An 18,898-nucleotide genomic window follows, 5' to 3' on the forward strand; every position below is an offset into this window, starting at 1 on the left:
TTAGAAAGGTACATGGTATAAATTGTAGTAAAGGTAATCTTACCTGTAAATGTATTAGTGAGTTATGCACCCCCTTCTGGTCCTTGGCTGTGTCATGTGATCAACACTTTGACTCTCCAACTAACATAGCGTCTTATGTGTGGGAGTGCTTCTTTTAAAGGGGTTGTCTCACTTCTGCAAATGGCATTTATCATGTAGACAAAGTTATTACAAGGCACTTACTAATGTATTGTGATTGTCCATATTACCTCCTTTGCTGGCTTCATTCATTTTTCCATCACATGATACGGGAGCTGCTATGCATACATGCCTATGCGTGCTTCCATGGTACCATCTGTTTCCTATAGTGTGCATTTATCATGTAGAGAAAGATAATAGAAGCCACTTACTAATGTATTGTGATTGTCCATATTGCCTCCTTTGCTGCTTGATTCATTTTCCCATCACATTAAAAACTGCTCATATCCAGGGGTTACGACCACCCTGAAATCCAGCAGTGGTGCCCATGCTTGCACCCCATAGGAAAAGGTGTCAGCCTCTCTGGTGGCTGGGACTGTGGGTGTACTCATAGGCTAGTGGTTTTTCTTTTTTTAATTTTTATTCAGTGATAAATGTTTTTTTTTTTATCTTAACTTTTTTCACTTTTTTTTACATTTTTGTGACCCAGACCCACTTGGTTCTTGAAGATCCAGTGGGTCTGGTGTCTGTATAATACAGTACAGAACAATATATATTGTTCTGTACTGTATTTTACTTACACTGAACAGATCTGTGCTTTTAGCATAGATCTGTTCAGCACCATGGACAGCAGGACGCCTGAGCAGGCGTCCTGTTGCCATGGGAACCCTCCCCGTCTGCTCAGAACTTCGCAGACGGGGAAGGGTAAGGACGGGGCTGAGGGGGGCTCTCTGGGGGCTCTCTCCCTCTCCATCGGGGGGCTGCAAAGCCACAGCAGCCCCCCGATGGAGAGGGAGGGAGCTCCCTGACCGATGACAGTTAACTTTTTCCATACAGCGGTCCGTACGGACCGCGGTATGGAAAGGGTTAAACGGCTGACATCTTCACAGATGTCAGCCGTTTATACCAGGGTGCCAGCAATGTGCTGGCACCCTGGTATACCCACTAGAAGCCAACGATCGTTCATGGGGAGGCGGGCGGGGGATCGCGATCCCGCCTGCCGCACCGCCCGCCTCCCGCAACGCCCCCACCGCCTGCGACACCCCCCCCGCACCACCCTCCGGCATAAAATCGTGCAGGGGTGCAGGGGGGGGGTGAAAAATAATGATTTTAGCCACTCTAAAGTTTCTGATCCCCGCGGTCAGGGACCGCGGCGATCAGAAACTGCAAAAAGCGCAGCAAACCGCAGGTCTGAATTGACCTGCGGTTTGCTGCGATCGCCGATACGGGGGGGTCAAATGACCCCCCCGTGCATTGTTACGGGATGCCGGCTGAATGATTTCAGCCGAAATCCCGTTCCAATTAACCCCTGGGGCGCCGGAATACAGATTTTAAGTCAGGACGTACCGGTACGTCCTGGGTCCTTAAGGACTCGGGAAATAGGGCGTACCGGTACGTCCTAGGTCCTTAAGGGGTTAATGGTAAAAACACTACCTTCAGATGTTAGCTGAAAGTCTATGGGAATTATGAAGTGTAGGATAGACAATTTTTTTAGGCTTAATCACCTTTTTTTTTCGCAATTTGGCGCCATATTTTGTGCATCTTTGGTCACCTTACTTTCTCTATCTCTTGATCCCTTTCAATTATGTCCATTACTGGCTGCAGAAGTGACCTGCCTTAGCCAGTGATTGGCTCAGATGTCACTTTACTGTATTGGTCTACAGTGTCAGGCTATTCCAGAAGATGATTCTAACACATAAACTGAGTCCTTATGGTCCATGAACATCAATTTCTTAAAGGGGTTGTGGATGTTTTTTTTTTTTGGGGGGGGGAGGGAGGGGGTATATTTTGTAAAACCACCCCTCATGGGCAGACCTGCCAAGGGAAGCCTACTTACCTGCTTCCTGATGCTGGCTGCTGGCTCCTTCCCTCTCCAGCCTTTGATGCTCTGTCCGAGTCTCTGAATGTAAACTTCAGGTTTGATGCCGCTGCAGCCAATCGCTGACTGCAGAAGTGACCCTTGTGTCACATGACCATTTGACATGATGCAAGGGGAGCAAGTCATCACTGCAGCCAGACATAGGCTGCATCAGCTTTACACAAGAACTTTATATCCAGGAACCCAGACGGAGCAGTGGAGGCCGGAGAGCACAGGAGCTAGCATTGGGAAGCAGGTAAGTAGGCTTTCCTTTGTTAATGTTAGTAATGAAGACACACCAGTTAAAAGGGTGTTGAGTGGTTACAAGATGTTTTAGAGTAATTAGCAGCAATCCCCTGTCTACCCCTCCTCTGCTTTTCTGTGTCTCGCCATGCAAGTCTAATCAGGTCAGTGAGACCAGAAGAATGCTAAGGGTTTTAGCATGTAATAATAAATAATATTAAGAAATAATACATTTTAATTTTAATAGTTTTTTTTCAGGCAGTTAACATTTTTTTTTATGATTTGGATGAAATTTATGATTTTGCTAATTTTTGTTGTGACCAGCTCCAGATGTAGAGCACCCAGGGCTGTCTTTACAGTTCGTGCTGCCCTAGGCACGTTTAGTTCTCACGCCCCCTATTTGCTGAGCTATAGCTGTCTATTGAGTTGAGGGTATACAGTGTCTACATAAGAAAAGGTTGTTGAAAACGCACTTGGTTTTTCTGTGATTGCTGTGGTTTTTTCATGTGGTTATTGGACATGCAGTTTATACAAGTGAAATACATTTACAGTGGGGGAAATAATTATTTGACCCCTCACTGATTTTGTAAGTTTGTCCAATGACAAAGAAATGAAAAGTCTCAGAACAGTATCATTTCAATGGTAGGTTTATTGTAACAGTGGCAGATAGCACATCAAAAGGAAAATCGAAAAAATAACTTTAAATAAAAGATAGCAACTGATTTGCATTTCATTGAGTGAAATAAGTATTTGAACCCTCTAACAAAAAAAGACTTAATACTTGGTGGAAAAACCCTTGTTTGCAAGCACAGAGGTCAAACGTTTCTTGTAATTGATGACCAAGTTTGCGCACATTTTAGGAGGAATGTTGGTCCACTCCTCTTTGCAGATCATCTCTAAATCCCTAAGGTTTCGAGGCTGTCTCTGTGCAACTCTGAGCTTGAGCTCCCTCCATAGGTTTTCGATTGGATTAAGGTCCGGAGACTGACTAGGCCACTCCATGACCTTAATGTGCTTCTTCTTGAGCCACTCCTTTGTTGCCTTTGCTGTATGTTTTGGGTCATTGTCGTGCTGGAACACCCATCCACGACCCATTTTCAGTTTCCTGGCAGAGGGAAGGAGGTTGTTGCTCAGGATTTCACGATACATGGCTCCGTCCATTTTCCCGTTTATGCGAATAAGTTGTCCTGTGCCCTTAGCAGAAAAACACCCCCAAAGCAAAATGTTTCCACCCCCATGCTTGACGGTGGGGACGGTGTTTTGGGGGTCATAGGCAGCATTTTTCTTCCTCCAAACACAGCGAGTTGAGTTAATGCCAAAGAGCTCTATTTTGGTCTCATCAGACCACAGCACCTTCTCCCAGTCACTCTCTGAATCATTCAGGTGTTCATTGGCAAACTTCAGACGGGCCTGCACATGTGCCTTCCTGAGCAGGGGGACCTTGCGAGCCCTGCAGGATTTTAATCCATTGCGGTGTAATGTGTTTCCAATGGTTTTCTTGGTGACTGTGGTCCCTGCTAATTTGAGGTCATTAACTAACTCCTCCCGTGTAGTTCTAGGATGCTTTTTCACCTTTCTCAGAACCATTGACACCCCACGAGGTGAGATCTTGCGTGGAGCCCCAGAGCGAGGTCGATTGATGGTCATTTTGTGCTCCTTCCATTTTTGAACAATCGCACCAACAGTTGTCACCTTCTCTCCCAGCTTCTTGCTAATGGTTTTGTAGCCCATTCCAGCCTTGTGCAGGTCTACAATTTTGTCTCTGACATCCTTGGACAGCTCTTTGGTCTTTCCCATGTTGGAGAGTTTGGAGTCTGCTTGATTGATTGATTCTGTGGACAGGTGTCTTTTATACAGGTGACTAGTTAAGACAGGTGTCCTTAATGAGGGTGACTAATTGAGTAGAAGTGTCTAACCACTCTGTGGGAGCCAGAACTCTTAATAGTTGGTAGGGGTTCAAATACTTATTTCACTCAATGAAATGCAAATCAGTTGCTATCTTTTATTTAAAGTTATTTTTTCGATTTTCCTTTTGATGTGCTATCTGCCACTGTTACAATAAACCTACCATTGAAATGATACTGTTCTGAGACTTTTCATTTCTTTGTCATTGGACAAACTTACAAAATCAGTGAGGGGTCAAATAATTATTTCCCCCACTGTATGTTACATTTTTTAACCTGGAAAAAATGCATAGCACATCACAAAACCACAGCAAACACAGTAAAACTGAATGTGGTTTTAAATGCCTTTTTTAATGCAATTGTGTGGTTAAAAACATCTAAATCTACCCTTACACAGCTGCCAGTACAATATAAACCTAATGCACAAGTCCGAAGACATCTCCAGCAACAGATGGTGCATGCTATCATTAGAAAAATCATAGCATGCATCATCCAGCTGTGATATTCCTGATTTTCCTCCCAAGCTTCACTTAATACAGTTAGTGGGTCTGCAAGAGTGGCAGATACAGAAGTCAGCGAAGATATGAGGCCGGCAGAACTTCCAGCGCGAGTAGTATTAAACAGTTTTTCTCTTCCAGGCGTGGGGTTTTGCTCTGGTAGACAGGCTAGCGGACGAAGTATAGAGTCTATCACAAAGTCTTTAACTTAAACAGTTCGGTGTTTATTCACACATAAGGAAAAACAAAATGATTGTTCATAGTCTTGGTGTTTGTTAACACCATGCAATGTCCATAGAACCAAATCTTCACCTGGTTAGCAGTTTTACATCCGCAGTACACAGCAGGCTTTTGGGGCCTGTTTCCCGACATGCAGCTCTCAGCCCTTTAGCACGGCACAAGTTCACAGGTCACAAAACACAGAGACTCCCCAGCTTCTCTGTCAGATGGAGGATAAACTACACCCAGCTGAGACTGCTGGCTGGGTTTTATATAGGCCCGGCCTGGAGCGTGGGGAGCAGCCACCCACCCAGCACTTTGGCTACTCCCAGTAAGAGCCGGCCCGGATCGACTTTACAGCCATACTAACAACAAAACAGTGTCAGTCAGCACTAGCTGCCGCTGACACTTAAAACTACCGGCTCTTACCTCACTGAGGCCAGGAATCTCGGTGACACATACCTTCCATCCATCACGGCCCCTCGTGCCTTCCTACACAGGTTACAACTACACATTTCGGGGATGGAACTCCCCTTCATCAGGGTTACTGATAAAACTGGTTGACTTCTATATTTTGTTAAATCATGGAATTTAACCCATACTACTGCCTTACTGTCACATTAGCTGTAGGTAAGCAGTGTGAGGGTTAAATCTCCTGACTTGTAGTTACAATAAACAAAAGTTAGTGATAAGGAGACCTGAGAGCAGCACTGAGGTGAAAGAATCAACATAAATCATTAGTTTCCTCTATGAAGTGTCACCCCCTCCTTCCTGATGCCCTAGGCACGTGCCCTCATGTGCCTTGTTGTAAATACGGCCCTGATCACCTCTGGAAATGAATCCTCTTTTTACTCCAGATGATGGTCTGGTGCTCCTTTACACTGCTCAATTGAGCAGCGATCTCCTCCACAGTATGGGGAGGAGCGATCGCTAATACATTTCACTTGTTCATCGGGTAATCAACAGCACCTTTACACAGGCCGATCATTGCTAATGAGCGTTCCTTGAACTGTTGTCAGCAATGTTCGGGCAGTGTAAAGGGCCTCTACATGCGACAACTTTTTACATGTTTTTGCAGGGAACATTTAAATGTGAGATGTTTCACTTAGACCTCTTGTCAGAAATAAGGACCGCCTTATTCCTAGTTAGAATGTTTACTGTGATATTATATGTTTTATGGGTATATGGCGTAGTGTAACATAGTCCAGTGTAATTCACATTCATATACAGTATGTATTTATGTATTTGTATTGCCAGGCCAGCAGCCATCGATGAATTGGTTTAAGACTGCATATAGTGCCGAGATGTCTGCCTCATACCTGTGAAAACAGCAAACTGCTCCCTGGGGGCGTTAGTTAGCACAGAGATGCTAACCAGGATGGGCCCGTTTGCTGGTCACACTCAGGACAGGGGACAGCAGACTCTCCAGCGCTGTGTGTCAGCAGGGGGCTTCATACCAGAGAATGAACAATAAGTTGTAATCCTTCATAACTTGTTCAGGAGGGGGCTGATGTCTAAAAAACCCAGCTCATCACCTCTGGTATGATGGGGGCATCGCATGGACACCAGACATGACGTATCAACTCGCCTTTATCTTCTTAAAATAAGGATATCATCTTCCGAGCGTCCTGGACGTGTCTCGTTTGATATGCTAGGACTCGGAACGATGAGATATGAATTATGAAGAAGGTCTGGGGTCTGTATCTTTACCAGGGCAACTGGGAAACTATATTTTTGATATTTTCTTGGTGGGAGTGAGAATACCCCTCAGGCCTGCCCCTGGAGGAAAGGCATAAAAATGTGATTCCTGGGATATTTGTGTGTCACAAAGTGGGAGATCCAATCGAATTGGTTTGTGCATCATTACTCCTCCCAAATCTTCTGGGAGGAAAGGACTTTTACCACACAAATGTTAAGTATTAAAACTTTCTTTGTTTTCTCCTTTTTATTTTACAATTGTTTGCCATTTATGTATGTCTCTTGTTAATCATTTTTGTAACCAAGTACTGTCCATTTTTCATACATTAAACCTAAAAGTTTGATGGTTTTTCTTGTAACCTTAAGAACCTGTTAGCTCCATGAAGACTGTGTGTGCAGTCTGAGGCTGTATGTTGTTTTTTCGTGAGGCTTGCTATCGTGTAGGTGTCTGCTTGCGAGTGGAACACTCAGGGGTGTCCTGTCGACCTTATAACTAACGGGTGGTGGCAGTGAAAGTTTCGTGTTAGTGCGTGGGTGTGCTTGAGAGGCTTCAGGTGGCAATTTATGCTCAAGTTACGGCCCGGCGTAGGGCGTAACAGCGTGTGAGGGCGTGAGGTGAATCTGCCTGAAGGGCTTGGGCAACCCTTGTCACGTGACGCAGTGGGCCGGTCTGATCCCCGGTACGTGACACCTCTTATGAAATAAATATATATTTTTTAAATCCACTTTGATAGAATAATCTAAAGTGTACAACTCCTGAAGTCAAAAGAACTACTGAAATGGCACTTGTGAAACGCATTAATTCTGAAAAATGGCTGCATCAGAATTCTAGCCTGGCCAGAGCTCGTGGGAAAATCCAGGATGGATTTGTTGTGCAACCATGGGACATGATAAAAGCAAGAAGATTCTGCTTAGTATAAATAGGGGTCATGTGGTAAAGACAGAGGCCCCCCCACCAACCTTGAGATATACTCAGCGGACCTTCCGTCCACCCAGATATCAGAATATGTAGAAGAAAAGTTATGGTCCAGCGTATCAGGTGAAATCCTGTAGTTTATTCAATCGTGTTTCAAATTCCAGTTACTCCTGCCCCACTCCAGAGCTGACATGTTTCAACCACACACTGCGTTCTTACTCATGGCATGGAGTGGAGCCCAACCTCCATCAATTACATACACAAGGTGAGGTTAAAACACAGATGCAGCATAACTAGCTAAACACAAGCAGGTGGAAATGGCACAAGGACATAGTAGTACTACAAGTAACATAATACACGCGTTTAGTTAACCAATATCTGTATGGCGACATGCAAAAATAATAACATAAAGACAAAGTAGTACTACAAGTGACATAATACATGTAAATGTTCTGTTCATATTTACATGGTAGCAAGCAAAAATATACGGATGTAGTAGTAGTAGAGTTAACACTCATGCTTTATGAGGCGTGTTATCTAAACTAAATGCGTCAAGCAAACACCTTCAATTGCTTTTCAATGGCTTTTGTCTCAAGATAACGCAATGAGTTAAGAAATTTGAGTTAAGAGCTGGAGTGCTAACCCTGCTACATCTGTATTGAGGGCAAAGTAGTACTACCAGTAACTTAATGGGTGTATATTGTCGGGTTTTTCTCCGGTAGACCGGATTAGTGGACGCAGTATAGAGGCAACAACAAGTTCTTTGGATCAAACAGTTCAGTGTTTTATTCACACTTTAGGCAAGTGACAAAACAAGCAGTCATAATCAAACGAAAAGTCACCTTGCGGTGTTGGTGGTAATTCACACCGTGCGGCAATTCTGCCTCAAAGAGTCCTTGCTGATAGCAGCACCAACCAGTTTTCACACCAAACAGGTAGCAAGCCTTCATCCAGATACAAGGCTCCCAGATCTCAACACAGAGAGCTGGCTTCTGAGCCCAGCTGCCTATTTAAGGACAGCCAGGTGCTGCCAAAACCCAGACCAGCATTTAAAATCTGGTCCGGTAATGAACATTAGTGACAAAAGAGCAAGGTAATGCTATAATACTCTATATATTTAATAAATGTATATTTAGTAACAGAGTAACATGGAAACAAAGTAGTACTACAAAAAACATGATGCATGTGTGTACCTAACTTCCAGCGACAGATGAAGGCTAAGAACACAGATGCAGCATAAATGACTAATTATAACAGATGGGCATGCTCTGCTATTTTCGGAAGTCCCATTGAAATAAATGGGTAGCGCATCTCTCAAGTGCGGCCACCGCTCTATTCACTTCTTTGGGGCTTACGGAAATAGCTGAGTCAGCAGCCATTTTCGGCAGTCCCACATAAATGAATGGCGGGCAGCTGCGCATGTGCAGTGCGCCTTCCAGCACTTTGTGGGCTCTGTTATAAGTATAGGTGCGGGTCCCAGAACTCTGAAACTGGCATCTAACCCTTTGATGTACACTAACTGGTGCCAATAGCCTGTAATATTTTGTTAACTCCTGATATATACTGTATAGTAAGGGCTGGCATTAAAGGCAGTATACCTGGTACTGCAGTTGGTGCTGTGCGCTGGCCCCTAGGCAGAGGCGTGATAGTGGAAAGGATAGGAGTGGTGGATGAGGCAATGTGGGTGGTTGTAGTCCTCATGGTAGCTAATCCTAACTCAGCGTAGCTCTCTCAGGTACTGAATAGAGGGGTGCAACCCTTCTTCCCCTCAGGGCATACACTGGATTTTTGGGCCCTCCTGTCTGATGGGAGTAATAGTACAAATACATGCAGGAGGCACAGTCCTGAAGTATTTCACAGAGTAGGCTTTTCCAAAAAGGCTGCATATAGAAGGTGGCTATTATTATGGGGATTTACGCTGAGTCTCTCTACTTATAGTCACTAGCAATCTTTCCAAAATGACCAAAGGCATGTAATTCCTCAATAATTCTCTGCAGTGCCCAACTCTGGGGTGCAGTCCTAGATTGGGTGGCTAGTCCGTATCAGAAGTGTGAAGGGTGCCAGAAGTAAATAACCCAAACCAGAGACAGTAAAGTCTAAATCTGTACTGTATAAATGTGTTACCTTTACTGACTCAGTCTAAGCACAGCCTCCATGGTCCTCAACCATCTGCAGTATTTTAATGCTGTTTTCAATCAGAGGTTAATCCTTATCAAAGTTGCTTTTTATGGCAGCTTTCACTCACAGGAATGGTGTTTTCCTGAAGCAGGATTTGTCTTGGCCTGCTTGGCAGGAGCACACACTAAACAAGTCTTCATGCGAGCTTGCTTACTAGTAGACTCTATTCTAACCAGAGGAAAATAGGACCAACCCATGACCCAGCAACTAATACTCATAAAGTGCCAGTTAACTGTTTCCCACCTATACCTAGTAGCCTTTGTGGGTTATACAGTGCATTGATCATAGTCAGTATCAGAGTGAACACTTTACCACTTTAGTAATGAACTTGGTATTAACCCTTTAGTGGTAAACCACAAGGTTACTGCATTTTCTAAAATCTAAAAAAAAAGTCCAAACTCAAGTAAAACTTGGATCTGGCAATCAATGTGGTAGCATAAGAGCATTACAGATAATGGAAGCCTCTAAATACTTTCTAAGACCTTTACAGCAAAGATATTGTAAGGTGCATTTTCCACGTCTATGGCACGGAGCTCCTTAGAAGCAAGCAGAAAGTCTTGTCACAAGGACTCAGACGTAGACTGGTAAAGAAATAATTTATTATTCTTCTCGTGTTCATTATGTAACAATCCTAGCAGTTCAATTCCTCCTTAATATATTGTATTAATTTCAAGCGCTCTACATCAAACAGGGAAGACTGCAGCTTAGACTATAAAACTTCTGCTTCAGCAGTTTTCCTTTTCTTCTTTGGATGAGCACATGGTGTATCTTTTATTTCTTCTCGCACATTGTAAGGCTTTCTTTGTAACTTTATGATTCTTACTTTGAATTGTTCTCCCTCCCCCTCTGCGATAAACAGCTTGACTTGTTATGTTCATTGTCATTACTCAGAATGCCCCTTCTATGAAATAGGCATCTTGGAGTTGTTCTTACCTTTCTGCTTTTCTCTCTGTAACAAATACTTCAAACTATTGGCTCGAAAATAATTGAAATAATTGTAAAGAAGCACAGACTGAAAAGAACAGACGTACAAAAGCACTGCATGAGCGTTGATGGGGTTTAGGGTACTTTAACACTTTCACACAACTGCCTGCCGGATCCGGAAATCCGTGTGCAAACGGATAGTATTTGTAGACGGATCCGGATCCGTCTAACAAATGCATTGAAACACCGAATCCGTCTCTCTGGTGTCATCCGGAAAAAAGGATCAGTATTTTATTTTTTTTCCATTTTAAAGGTCTGCACATGCGCAGACCGGAAAACCGGATCCCTTTTTCCGGAACACATGGTGCCGGATCCGGCATTAATGCATTTCAATGGAAAATAATGCCGGATCCGGCATTCCGGCAAGTGTTCCGGAATTTTGGACGGAGAAAATACTGCAGCATGCTGTGGTATTTTCTTTGGACAAATACCGTAAGAGTGACTGAACTGAAGACATCCTGATGCATCCTGAACGGATTACTCTCTATTCAGAATGCATTAGGATAAAACTGATCATTTTTTTTCCGGTATTGAGCCCCTAGGACAGAACTCAATATCGTAAAACTTTAACGCAAGTGTGAAAGTACCCTTAGTAGCGATACACTCGGTCAATGCATTAACATTGTCCTCAACTCTCAATATTTTGCTGCTTTCGGTAATATTTTCCAAAATATTTATATTACTTTATTGTATCTGCGAGGGCTTGAAGACCTGTGTGATAACGCATCTGCAATGGAGATGACCTGGCAGGTCTTTGTACTTTTAGGGTACCTGTTCAGAAGACAAGCCGGCCAAACGAGCATTTTGTTGACAGCTATCTCTCCCGCTTACTCCTTAGGCCCCTTTCACACAAACTATACGGATTAGGTCCGGATGCATTCAGGGAAACTCGCACCATTTCGCAAGCAAGTTCAGTCAGTTTTGACTGCGATTGCGTTCAGTTTTTTCGCGCGGGTGAAATGCGTTTAGATGCGTTTTTCACGCGCGTGATAAAAAACTGAAAGTTTACAAACATCTCTTAGCAACCATCAGTGAAAAACGCATCGCATCCGCACTTGCTTGCGGATGCGATGCGTTTTTCACGCAGCCCAATTCACTTCTATGGGGCCAGGGCTGTGTGAAAAACGCTGAATATAGAGCATGCTGCGATTTTCACGCAAACGCACAAGTGATGCCTGAAAAACAACTCTCATGTACAAAGACCCATTGAAATGAATAGGTCCGGATTCAGTGCGAGCGCAATGCGTTCGCGTCACGCATTCCGCCCGCGCAGAAAACTCGCTCATCTGAAAAGGGCTTTACACATACATACTTGGCTCAGAGAAGTATGCATGTGTTATTAATGGAAGAGGGGAAAAAGTTTCTGCCAGACACTTACGCTAGTGGCTGATCTCTCCAAATGTCACGAACCAGCGGGTGTAAACCCACTGTGCCATGTGTCCTACCTCCTCTAAGGATGTTGTCTAAGTGAACGCCTCGATCTTCACAGTACCCCTGATGGTGGGGATAGGCTTACCCGAGAGGAACACCAAGTCGCTACCTCTTGAGGAGGATTGGCACACGAAGCAGTTGGTCCAGACGGACCAGGAGGTACCTGAGCAAGGTACCAGAGGTACAGACGTAGTCAGCAGGTCGAGTCGTAACCAGGAGCAACTGTGCAGGACCGAAGGATGAGGCAGAGGCAAAGTGAGACAGGCAATAGGTCAGGGCAGGCGGCACAGGTACAGGTCAGGAACACAAGCAAAGATATCAGCAACCTTAGCAGGACACAAGGACCTTAACGCTGAGGCATCTGGGAAGTGGGCTGAGCCACTTATATATGTGCAGGAGGGCTAGGATTGGTCAGCGAGGTCACATGATTTAACCCATAAAGCACAGGAAGTGACGCACGTCGTCCCTTAAGGAAGTGCTGCAGGGAACAAGCAGCAAGCATGCTGTGACCAGGGCTTAAAGGAAACTATAATGCAATCACAGAACAAACAGTACCTGGAAGGACAGAGGCCAGGACTGCAGCGGTGAATGGGGAAGCACTGGCAGCAGATCACCGCTGAACACAGTGCCCAAGACCGTGGCGGTAAGCAGGGGAACAGCGGTGCACAGCAGCCATTGTTACACCGAAAAAAAGAGCATTGGGTGGGTTGAAATTTATTGTGCCGACCCTTTTCTCCCTTGAGAGGAGAGTCAGGAAATGCACATGCATGGTTAGCGATCCTGCTAAAATCAGTGTGTTTAGCCAACATACATCAACGTAAATCTATGATCAACATAACGTATCTGTATAGCGCCACCTGCTGTTTTTCCTTCTCCTTTTTTGTCTGTCCACCTTGCTCAAGTGGATGCACAAGGGGATTAAAGGGGTTGTCTCACTTCAGCAAATAGCATTTATCATGTAGAGAAAGTTAATATAAGCCACTTACTAATGTATTGTGATTGTCCATATTGCCTGCTGTGTTGGCTGGATTCATTTTTCCATCACATTATACCCTGCTTATTTCCATGTTACGACCACCCTGTAATCCATCAGTGGTGGTCATGCTTGCACATAGGAAAAAAGAACCAGCCTATGAGCGAGAGAGGCCACTAGAGAGGCCAGCGCTTTTTCCTATAGTGTCCAAGCACGGCCACCACTGATGGATTGCAGGGTGGATGTAACCATGGAAACGAGCAGTGTATAATGCGATGGAAAAATGAACCCAGCCAGCAAAGGAAGCAATATGGACAATCACAATACATTAGTAAGTGCCATGTATTAACTTCCTCTACATGATAAATGCCACTTGCTGAAGGGGGACAACCCCTTTAATCATGAAATAACCACCTTAAGAGGCATTGGACTCTTAATAAGTTTGATGCATCATCCGGCAATCCACGCGCCATAGTTTGAAATCTGTCAGCTATGAGCACAGGGAAGTTCCACCCCCTCCCACTAAACCCCACCCCTTTTTTTGCCCTGAAAGTCGCAAATTATGTCACAAACATGGAGTGTGCCATAATATGGACCTTTTTATGCCCTAAATGTAGCGTAAAGGCTTTAATAAATCTACCTCTTTCATTTTTCCCTTTGAAAATGAGCAAAACCTGTAATTTGACAAAGATGTACCTAGACTTTTGGATATGGTTTTATAGGTCTTTATCTCCCGTCACTGGACCTATGCAACAAAACTAGAAACCGTAAAAGTGGAAAAATAAGGGGGTGCTGTCAATGTTTATATGCCTAGAATGGCAGCCATCACGTAGTCCTACAAAGTACTGTTCTAGGAGCTTAGGAGGAAGATTATGCAAAGCTGCCGGATGGGTCAAGTACAAGACATTTGGTTGCTATTTTCTCATTTAAAAAAAGCAGTTTTATTATTAAGAAGTCTTATTATCTTACTGGCAGCCAGCAGGATATTTGCTGTATCAGGTTATCAGCTCTGTTGAGACTCCTTCTCTATAATTAACGTCTGAATTACTTTGCAGAACTGTATCCAACTTACTTTATAATTACAAGACTTCTCCAAGCACATGACAAGCCGGGTTATTTTTAGTTGGAAATTGAATACATTTAAATGAACACATTGCGGTTCTCTGTACACAATGAAGGACCTGAACGGGAGAGTAAAAACTTGCTTCACTGCTAAAGGTAGTAGAAACTGACTTAATATTTACAATGCAAAATGTGCTCACGTGTTCATGCTAGCTAAAGTATTATTTTAATACTAATGTCAGGAGTCATACACATAGCTGTGTCCGTATTTCAGGAAAGTTATAGTTTTCAGTAAGATTGCATCAGACTAGGAATAAATCACTGGCTGGAAATATAGCCAACACTTCCCATCACATTTTGAGGGAGTCCCACTTTAAAGGGAATGTGTCATCAGAAAATGACCTGCTGTTTAAATCACTTTTTTATGTTTGATGATGTTATCTTTCAAATTAACGTTTTATTAAGGTTTTTCAGTATAATCAGAACAACACCGAACAATGTCAGCGATGAGAGCGATACAAGAGGTAAAGCACAAAATGTTGCATACAAGACATATCCAAAAGTGTAAATCACATATCAAATAGCATGGAGTAACAATGAGTGGCCATGCGACCACAAGAAATCAATAGAGCGCTATAGGGACAAGACGACAGACACGGGGGAACAGACAAGACGAGACACCAGCGGGGGGGAGGGAGGGGAGGGAAGTGGGGGGAAACTGGCAAGAAAGCAGAAATATTGGAACCTAAATCCTGGCGTCACGGAACGAAGACGTGGAGTGGAATTCGTCCCAGGGGCCCCAGGTCTTCACGAACCGGGATGCATCAGAGGGTGTCACACTAATAAGGTCTTCCAACCTTTAGTAGAGAGCAATTTCCTCAAACCACTCTTCAGGAGAGGGGGGAGAGGTGGACTTCCAGTGTCTGGGGATCACCGCTTTCGCCACATGTATCATGTATTTCACAAGAGATTTCTTATAAACCGGAACATTCAAGATGCTATCAAATAACAAAAAGGACTCCGGGGAGTTCTGTATGGGGACCCCAGTGACCTCAGTGATCGTTTTGTGTACAAAATCCCAAAAAGGGCGCAGCACATTGCACTGCCACCAGACATGGAGCATTGTGCCCTCCTCCGAAAGGCACCTCCAGCAACGATCCGAGACTGTCCGGAACCATCTGTGGAGCAGCACCGGCACTCTATACCATCTAGAGACAATTTTATAACTCGTTTCTTGAGATTTGGTAGAAATCGTGGATTTGTGAGATAACAGGAAGCATTTATTCCATTGAGCAGAGGTGTACTGCTTCCCCAAATCACGCTCCCAAGCCTGACAATACCGAGGAGGGCCCAATGACCGACGGCATAAGAGTAGCTTATAAATAGAAGAAATAGGGCGCAGGACCGCTGAAGGATAAAGACACATTTTTTCAAAATCGGTTAGATCACGGGAGAGGTTATGGTTCTTGGCCGGAGAGGAGTGGAAATTACGAAGTTGCACATATTCAAAAGAATTACGGGCGGAGGGGTTCGAAGTATCCACTATCTGTGACAAGGGCTTCAATATGGAGCCCGATAGGACATGGCAGAACCGGAGCGGGCGGCTCCGAGTGCCTGTGAGAAAAGATCTGGTAGACCGGGCTGGAGGGAAATTGGGATGATCAGTGACCGGCAGTAGAGGACCCTTGGGGTCAATTAGGGACATCATGCGATTGATAGAGGAAAGAATCACAATGGTCTGGTGTGCTGTGAAGGAAAGACATGCGCGATAAGGGCTCGGCAATCCGGTCAACCACGGGAGGGTAGCAGGCGAGCAAGGGGCAGTATCTCGGGCAATGTGAACCCAGGCCTTAGACGTATCTATGCGAGTAATGTCCAATAACCGGGCGTACGCGGTAGCATGGTAGTACAGGCAGCAGTCAGGTAGGCCCACCCCCCCGTTTTCCTTAGAACATGTCAATACTTCCCATTTTAACTGTGGATTGCCGGGTGCCCAGACAAATTGTGTAAAACAGCAACGCAGTTGCGACCAGAAAGAAGATGGGATTCGGAGGCGAATTGTCTGTAGAGCAATTTGGGCAGCAGATTCATCTTTAAAATACAAATCCTGCCAAACCAGGAAAAGTCACGTCTCCGCCAACCGTCCAGATCTTTTTGGAAACGTTGGAGAAGGGGTGCAAAATTCCGTGGTGTCCGCCTCCAGAGCAGAATGGAGGCTGAACGGAGGCAAACTGATGCATTCTGAACGGATCCTTATCCATTCAGAATGTATTGGGGCTAAACTGATCAGTTTTGGGCCGCTTGCGAGAGCCCTGAAATGGATCTCACAAGCGGACCCAGAAACGCCAGTGTGAAAGTAGCCTTACTAATTCTAATGCTGCCTGTAATTATATCACCTCTGTGTATAGATAAGACAGGATCCACCATTCACAATGGGTGATTGTCAATCTTATCTATCCCTTCCGTGTACAGTGACCTCTGCATGCACTTTCTATAATACCGGTGTCTTCTTATGTGGCACAAGGGTCTTGGGCTCCCTCAGTCTCCTGTGCCCAGTAGCAACTGCTACTTCTGCACCCCCTATAGCTTCACCCCTTGTGTGGATGTGACTGATGCATGTAAATGCAGCGGTCTCCTTCACTGAGCGAGCAGACGACTGATGGGAAGGAACACTTCCTTCCTGACAATCGTCTGCTCCTAGGCCCATGTAAACCCGCCTTTATACTTATATTTATTTGGGCACTGTTTATGGCCAATATGTTTATATTTAAAGATCTCTCAATTTTTTAATTTTTTTAATTTTTTTAGTAGAAATAGAAAGGCAATCTATCATCAAAAATTACATGTTAGTACATAATTAAAGTATCCTGAAATATTACTGCCTTTACACTGGACCCTGAACACTTACAATGGCATAACTACCAACACAGTTCAAGACTGTGGCGAATACCGTACCCCGACTGACGTCGGACGTCAAATACTTAGAGCCAGCGAGATACGCCCTCCTGGAGGATCGGGTAAGGTCAGTCTTGGTACAGTTTACACAGCTGCCTCCTGTCCACGCGGGCCAAGAGAGGCAGAGGGTTGGAGACACTAGCTCACAACCCTGACGAGCTGAGAGAGCCTTTTCACTGCCCCAGTGAAACAGCGCGTTCTCAGCCTGGGTATACTGCCACCAGTTTCTTGTTTGATATAAGCCCGGTCTGCTAACGGGATTATATACGGTAAGAAACCAACCCGTGGTAACGTATTACAAGGCCGAAACACGGACGTGGGGATTCGTGATCGAGATGCAAGACAGCACAAGATTCAATTATATATTTAATCGCCTTAAGGGCTCACTAGAATTAACACTATGCACACAAAGAATATATACAGTGGTCTGAAGTTACAAATACAGATGGCGTGGTACAAACATGGTTAAGCAGAACAAAAGTCAGTTTACCAGGTATAGTAGTCCTTTGGGCTGTGATGAGTTCTTAGCTGTGGCCACATGGGAAGCAGTGATGTCAGCTGGTTGCAAGTCCCTCTAAACACATGGCAGGATGTGACCTCCCTTCAGAGAAAGACATGCCCGCTTGCTGGCACAAGCCTTTTAACCTGTAGCCGGCCCCTTCCCTCCCAGCCTCTGGGAGAGGTCCACCCCCCTCTGCCGGGCTGGCAGCACATGAGCCACAAAACTCATGGCTCCAGACCAGAATGTCGTAGGGAGGTGGTTCTGGGACCAATGGATCCGCCTGGATTCCGGATACCAGTAGAGTCCAAACATGGTACCGTTATTTGGTTTCTGTGGGGAGATATGTATATCTCCCCTCCCTGGCATCCCACCATCAAACTATGACCACGGGCCTGTTCATCGTGGCCACAGGGACACAAATATGCATCTGGTTTATGTCAATGATGGACGGGCGATTCATAATTCCTTATGAATCGCCGGTTCCATGATGTCTGATAATGTTCATTGAACTGGGGAATGGCCTAGACCCCCTGCAGAGAGGTTTTTCCTGTTCCATTAGCTCGGTTCCTGGCTGGCTGAATCGAGGTGAGAAATTGTAAACAACAGTGGCCTGCTAGAGGTTCTCTGACATTTTGCTCGGCTTTGAAGCAGGGCCCCCCTGTGGAGTTCATTACCTCTGCTATCTGGCAGCTGATGGCTGGTGTGGGAACATGGCTGACATGCTTCCCAACCCTTTGCAGGCGGCCCTGTCTGTTTTCCAGGACTTTTAACAACATAGGTTAATTTGGAATGCAGGATAGGTTCTGATGTGAGTGAAGACAGTCTCTATACATCACTACAGAATATGTACATAAATGAATAGAATAAGCACATTAGGTACCTCTATTGTAAAGGTGGACATGGATAACAAAGGATCATGTTATTGTCAACCGGTATGGAGTGTGTTCAGTTCCTTAGTTTTGGGGGGCTCATTTTCCAATAGAAAAAGCCATAAAATCCATAGTTAACATTTTAACTCTATCGGGACTCTCTGAATACTGGGGGAGAATGTTAACTTTAAGATTTTTTTTACAACTTCAACAGGATTAGGGGATAAATATCTGATCATAAAGAGCTGCACCTCTAAGACCCCTACAGATGACTAGAATGAGGGTCCACAGCCCCCCATTTCTCCTCACTGCATGCCCCCAGAGAAAAATTTGAATGGAGCAGAGGTCAAGCATGTACACTGCTGCTTTATTCAATGTCTATGGAACTGATGTAGATAGTCGAGCACTCTGAGTCCCGTAGACTTTAAAAGG

The 18,898-nt window shown here is 44.6% G+C and overlaps 1 protein-coding gene across 1 annotated transcript in view; it reads right to left on the minus strand.

The window, feature by feature from the left end:
• The window catches only part of NECAB1 (N-terminal EF-hand calcium binding protein 1), a 312,192-nt gene that overhangs the window by 117,419 nt on the left and 175,875 nt on the right, over positions 1–18,898 (minus strand). The gene's annotated exons all lie outside the window — the stretch shown is intronic.

The sequence above is a fragment of the Bufo bufo genome, chromosome 5, assembly GCF_905171765.1.
Source record: "Bufo bufo chromosome 5, aBufBuf1.1, whole genome shotgun sequence".
NCBI lineage: Eukaryota > Metazoa > Chordata > Amphibia > Anura > Bufonidae > Bufo > Bufo bufo.